General features: G+C 42.0%; 1 protein-coding gene across 4 annotated transcripts in view; it reads right to left on the reverse strand.

The window, feature by feature from the left end:
- The window catches only part of LOC137625386 (uncharacterized), a 622677-nt gene extending 616854 nt beyond the window's left edge, over positions 1-5823 (reverse strand). The window contains exons 1-2 of one of the 4 annotated variants that reach the window (XM_068356251.1): positions 5693-5737; positions 4159-4215 (exon numbers count right to left, since the gene is read on the reverse strand). The gene's annotated coding sequence lies outside the window, so the exon portion shown is untranslated. Of the gene's footprint in view, positions 1-4108; positions 4216-5692 lie in introns of those variants that run through there. The other 3 variants (XM_068356252.1, XM_068356250.1, XM_068356249.1) reach the window with 3 other exon arrangements.
- Positions 5824-6071: the final 248 nt, after the last annotated feature.

Raw genomic sequence — 6071 nt, forward strand, 5'->3', positions numbered from 1 at the left:
TCACGTCCAGAACTGGACGCCATCCCCCCCGAGTTCTTGGGTACCAGGAATAGCCGATTGTAGAAACCAGGTGAACGGATAACCTGAACCTTCTCTATGGCCCCCTTTTCTAACATGAGAGACACTTGGTTCGAAAGAGCTTGTCTCTTTGCCTCCTCTCTGTATCTGGGAGAGAGATCCACGGGCACTGAGACCAGGGGAGGGCTCCCTAGAAAGGCGATCTTGTAACCCTCCCTCAAGAACTGAATAGACCATTGGTCTGCCCCTCTCTTCTTCCAAGCTTGCCAGAATTTGAGTAGTCTGGCACCCACTGCCTCAAGGCGAAAGCAGTCAGACTCTGCTTCACCCTGCCCTGAAACCTCTTCTCTTACTCCTTCTAGCATCAGGTCTGGAGCTATCCCTACTAGAAGATCTTCCTCGAAAGGGCTGGGAAAACTTGGGAAAAGTATCTTCCTTAGACTTGCGGCTGATATAAGTGGAAGGCAAAGCCTTTCTAGCGGTCTTGGAGACAAGATCCTGAGTGGCCTTCTGAGCTAAAGCTGCAGAGATCTCCCTGATAAGTTCTTGCGGAAACAGTAATGGAGAAAGAGGAGCATATAAGAGTTCGGACTTCTGGAAGGGAGTCACCCCCAGCGAAAGAAAAGAGCACAGTTGATCTCTTTTCTTAAGGATGCCTGCGGAAAAAAGAGCTGCAAGTTCATTAGAGCCATCCCTCAAGGCCTTGTCCATGCACGACATCAAATGGACCAGGGCAGAAGTATCCCCCTCTTTAAAAGTCTCAACTTTTTTACCCAAGGCCCCCAGCATCCAGTCTAGGAAGTTAAAAACTTCAAAGGCCCGAAAAATTCCTTTGAGAAGGTGGTCCATTTCTGAAGGACCAAAAAATTTTGGTCTATCTCATGGCCGACCGACGAGGAGCGTCTACGAGGCTTGAGAAATCTCCCTGGGCAGAGGCAGGAATCCCCAAGCCGAGAACTTCTCCCGTCTCGTACCAGATGCTCGACCTCGAAGCCAGTCTAGCTGGAGGAAAGGAAAAAGACGTCTTTCCTAAGGCCTTCTTAGACTGTAACCAGTCACCCATTAATTTAAGAGCTCTCTTGGACGAACGTGACAGAACCATCTTAGTAAAACGGGCTTTCTTAGAGTAAACTCAGACGGGGGAGAGCACGGAGCTATAGGCACAAAAAAGTCCGAAAACTCTCATAAGTTTTTTAAGATCAGCAGAATGATGGAAAGACACAGAGTCCTCGTCTTCTGAAACGTCATCAAACTCCAAAGGAGAAAGCTGGGCTTCTACTTCCTTCTCTAGTGACGTTCCTCTGGGAGCAGTAGGGTTAAGAGCGGTATCAATATCAGAAAAAACCTGAGTGCCAACCGCAATAGAAATAGGCTCATTGCGAACAGTAACAGGCGGCAGAGTCGCGTGCGGCTCAACCGAACGCTCGCGATCAGCTCGATCGGAGACAAGAAGTTCCTGTACATGAACCGCATCGATGTCTTGAAAAGGATAAGCCTCCTCCTCGTAATCCAAACTAACATCCGAAATATGACCAGGGATAGGAAGTTCAGGATCATATTCAGAAACACGCTTGCCGTCAACTGATGGCAAGCAATCGGTACTACGAACCGCTCGTTGTTCAGCGACTCATTCAACTGTAACCATCCCGGAAACGCGACCTGAAGGACGCTCACTAAAATAATTGGCGGAGAGAGAAACTTCCTGAATGATAGGACGTTTAGTAGCCTGCTTAAAAGGACGTTCGGTAGCCTGTTTGCAAGGACGTTCGGCAGTCTGAACCGAAGGAGGATCGGTAGCCTGTTCAGGAGGAAGTTCAGGAGCCTGAGTCGAAGGGCGTTCAATAACCTGTTTAACAGGACGTCCGACGTCTTTCTTAGAAGAACGCACAGGCACACAGTCTCGATCGCGTTCAATAAAAGAACCGTGGACTGCGGACTTAGGAGAACGATCACGATCGCTTCCTAAAGGCCGTTCGTATCGGCTAGCAGGAAGCTTCGATCCCCGATTACGAGGCTTCTCGGAAACATGTCCTGGTTCGCTGCTCCGATCACGATCGCTGATACGAGATTTGTCGCTGCGCTGGTATGATTGCATAAAGGATGAGAGCCTGCTTTGCATGTCTTGAAGAATTACAAAGTTAGGATCCGAACGTTGTGAAAACGGCGATGAGGTCGTAACGCTCTCCTCACCGCTAAACGGAACAAAGCGCCTAGAAGGCGAAATCCAGTCTGAAGGCTGCTTAGAAGCTTGAAATGAGGTAAAGCCTGGTCTTGAGTGCACAGAAGGATCCTTGGAAACGTCCAGTGTTCTAAAAGGACGTTTGGTTGGGGGGCTTTCAAAAGGCTCTGGAGAATCCCAGTGACTGCATCCAGGTTTAGAACTAGCAGGACGTCAATAGGCCGTATCATAGGACCTCTTAAGAGGCCTGGAAGCGAGCTTCCAGCCTCTTTTAGGCAAGGGGTCATCCGAACACGACGAAAAACACTTAACCTCACCTTTCCGATGGTGAGGGCGAATGTCCTGGGAGGCGCCCACAGGTACGTTCGAGGGGACGTCTGCTCGTTTGATACAGCCTCTCGTCTCCTTTCGCCTTTCGACATTCCTTCTCCCAGGGGTTGGGGAGCTTGGAAGAGGTCTAGGACTAGGAAGGCGACAGACACGAGCAGGCGCACCCTCCACTGCACTTGCACTTGCACCTTCACCTTTCAAAAGACGCACATCGGACATCAACTGTGTCCTGTCCGCAGCCAAAGATTCAACTTTAGCGCCGAGAGCTTGAATCGCCACTAACATATCTTTTAGTGAAGGTTCATTAGCAATTGCAATAGTGGGATCAGGATCTACCACTACAGGTGACGGAATAGGATTAATGACATGGGAGGAGGAAATATCTACGCCTCAATCTATCCCTTTTGAGTTTACGCCTGTATTTATCAAAATCAATCCATTCATGCTCTGACAGCAAAACACATTCGTCACAGCGATCACCTAAATCACACTCTTTACCCCTACATGCAACACAGAGAGAATGGGGGTCAAGAGAGGCTTTAGCCATACGGGTCTTACACCCACTAGTCACACATAACCTAAAAGTTATAGGGGGGGTGGCCATTTTGAAAAATTTAAGAAAATTCAGACAAGCAAAGGTCAAAAAATCATCTAATCCAAACAAAATCAAGAAATATCCAAAGTGAGATAAAAAACAAGCGGGAGTCAATAACCAAAGATTTGTACTTCACCAAAAAAAAAAAACGATCAGTAATGACGGAGTAGAATTCACGTGTCGCCGCTAGCGACGGCAGGGAATATATGAAGGTCACCGGAATGGTTCCCAGGTACCTCGCTAGGGTGCAGGGGTGGTACACCTGGCTATCCAACTGGCGGTTGGCGCGAGTTTCGAATTTTCTGCCGTTGACGACGGGGACGTAAGCTATGTATATAACTACCGGGTAAGTCTTGTGTTTAAAAAAGAAATATGTACACATGGGTATAGCAACAACGAATACCCTACATACATACAATATTAGAAGGGTCAAATACTTGAATGTCACGGGTAAAAATGAGGAGGGCTTAAAGAAAATGAGTAATCCTATTGGTCAAAATAAAGGATGGAGGGGTTTATGCACAGAAGTTCTAAAACTGGTTAACATGCATGTACCTACGAGTGAACAGAAGCGAATACAACTGCTTCGTAGAATGTCAACAAACAAATGAAAAACATATCAGAAGTACATGATATAGATAATTTGTGCAGTTTTCCATGGATTTATTATATGCACATGAAAAACTCCGGGTTCCCACTAGGGGTCCAACATTATCGATGGATATAGATATAAATATATTTCACTCAGCATTTATTTGCGGTGAAAATAAATGTCCTTTTTGAAAAAAAACGAGTGTTTTTCTATAGGAAAAAGTTGTTTTTAGTAGGGAAGAGTAACTATAATAAAACCCTATAAGGATACTCTAATACAGTACTTTGACACAGAAAAATTACGGGCAGCAAAAAGGATAATTAGTCAACTATGCAAACTTCAGTTAAAGCAACTTGTATGAATTAAACATTAATTCCAAAGGTAGGCTACTTACATTTCTGCTAACACATGAAGAATAAAGGCTACAATATACCTCAGCCTTACCTTTTCTTCTTTGTTAACTTATGGTGGGTTTTATTATAGTACCAGTCAGGACAACTCCTGAAAGATTCGGAGGGAAGACATGATTTACGGTAAATATGATACTTTAACTACTAGCAAAACTGAAATTCGCTAAAAGAAATGGACGAGAGCTGATTAGTACGGTATTTTTCTCAATGGGTATAATAGGGGCTGGGGCATAATAACTTACGTATTGGTCAATTAAAATGTGAAGTATGTTTTTCACACTAAGTCCATTGTTTACATCTGAAAGACTGAGGGGGACTTATTGCACAAGCTTGGCTCCGATCGGTTTGGGAAGCTTTCTGTGCATTTACAATGACGTATTTGTCAGGTGGTTTTTTTTTTAAACCAATTAACAGCTTACAAGTACTTCATCATAAGTTCCCAGATGTTGCTCTACAACAGATGTTTTTTTTTCCAACTTCCCCTTCAGTTTCAACTTAACCACCATCACATAAAGATGTCTCCAAGAGGGAACTTAGGGGAAGTTCATCAACCTATTTCAAAATTTAGTGTAATTTCATTTATGTCAGCAATTGATTATAATGGAAATGCCCCCACAACACCCTAAATAAAAAAAATTATTTAATTTTTCTTAATGTAAGGATTTATTTGTGATTTACTTTATCATAATGTAAGGATTTATTTGTGATTTACTTTATCATAATGTAAGGATTTATTTGTGATATACTGTACTTTTAGTTTGTGACCTGGGATGGGGGGTCTGGCTAAGGGTTGTGACCTAGGAACTACTAGGTTAGGTTAGGTGGGTTGGTTAGGTTCTATAACCTTTTACAAATATCAAAAGTGTTAAATAATCACATTTTGCCCTGTTTTCAGCCACTTACATGAACCATATATTATACCAACTGGTTACCTTGCGCTTATTTTGCATTTCTGACTATTATTATTGCAGCAAATTACTCGTTTATGACATTTCCTCATCCAAAAACACCCGGTTTCCCACTGGGGTCCCCTATAATTGTCTTAATATAAGGGGGTCCAAAAACTCAAGAACGGGTGGTTTACCCCAATAATTATTGTGAGAAATGCATAAAACACGAGATAACGAGTAGAAAAAAGTATATGGTTCATGTATTTGGTTAGAAATGAAAGTATCTACATTATTTACTGTATTTTCTATAAGTAAATGTCGGCCCCGAGTCACCAGCAGATTAACACCATACCTAAGAATACTATAAAATATCGGTTTACAGATGTATTCTTTTTAATTCTTCAAACGTGACAGTTACATGACAATCAAACAAAGGCATTTATGTTTCTTTCTGCATAAGAAAGGCTTTTAAATTTGAATTTGGGTGGATTTTAGGGCTACTACCTGCGGTAATTAAACTATCTTTACAAAGGATACATAAGTAAGTTCAATGAGTTTATTATGTTGGAACAAGGCTACGGGATTATGAGAAGATGCAAGAAATAGGAACTATTGTACAGTGAATAAATATTATTGCTTTTTCAATATTTGGTCGCAAAAGAATAAAAAATAACTTACGATATAAAGATGTTGTCTAGTCTTCCTACAAGTCAGAAACAGTTTGCAAACAACTTCAAAACACGAAGTACAGCGGATTAATCTTCAAGTTCCGTTTTCGGCTTTGCTAATTATATCATCTTTTATTGTTGTTTCTTTACAAATGTTCAAATGGAAATTTCGATTTTTCATTTCTCCTGAAATTTTATTAATAGTTAAATTGTTTCTTATATTTACTATATATTATCGTGCACGATTTGGTTAAGCTATTTTGTTTTTGATGATATCACAAATTCAGAACCTTTGTTGGAAAACTGAAATGATACCGCAATTCAATAGAACTAAAAGTGGAAACAGCTCTGTGTGGAAAAGAAACAGGAAACAAGAATAATCGAATAAA

This window comes from Palaemon carinicauda, chromosome 32 (assembly GCF_036898095.1).
Source record: "Palaemon carinicauda isolate YSFRI2023 chromosome 32, ASM3689809v2, whole genome shotgun sequence".
NCBI lineage: Eukaryota > Metazoa > Arthropoda > Malacostraca > Decapoda > Palaemonidae > Palaemon > Palaemon carinicauda.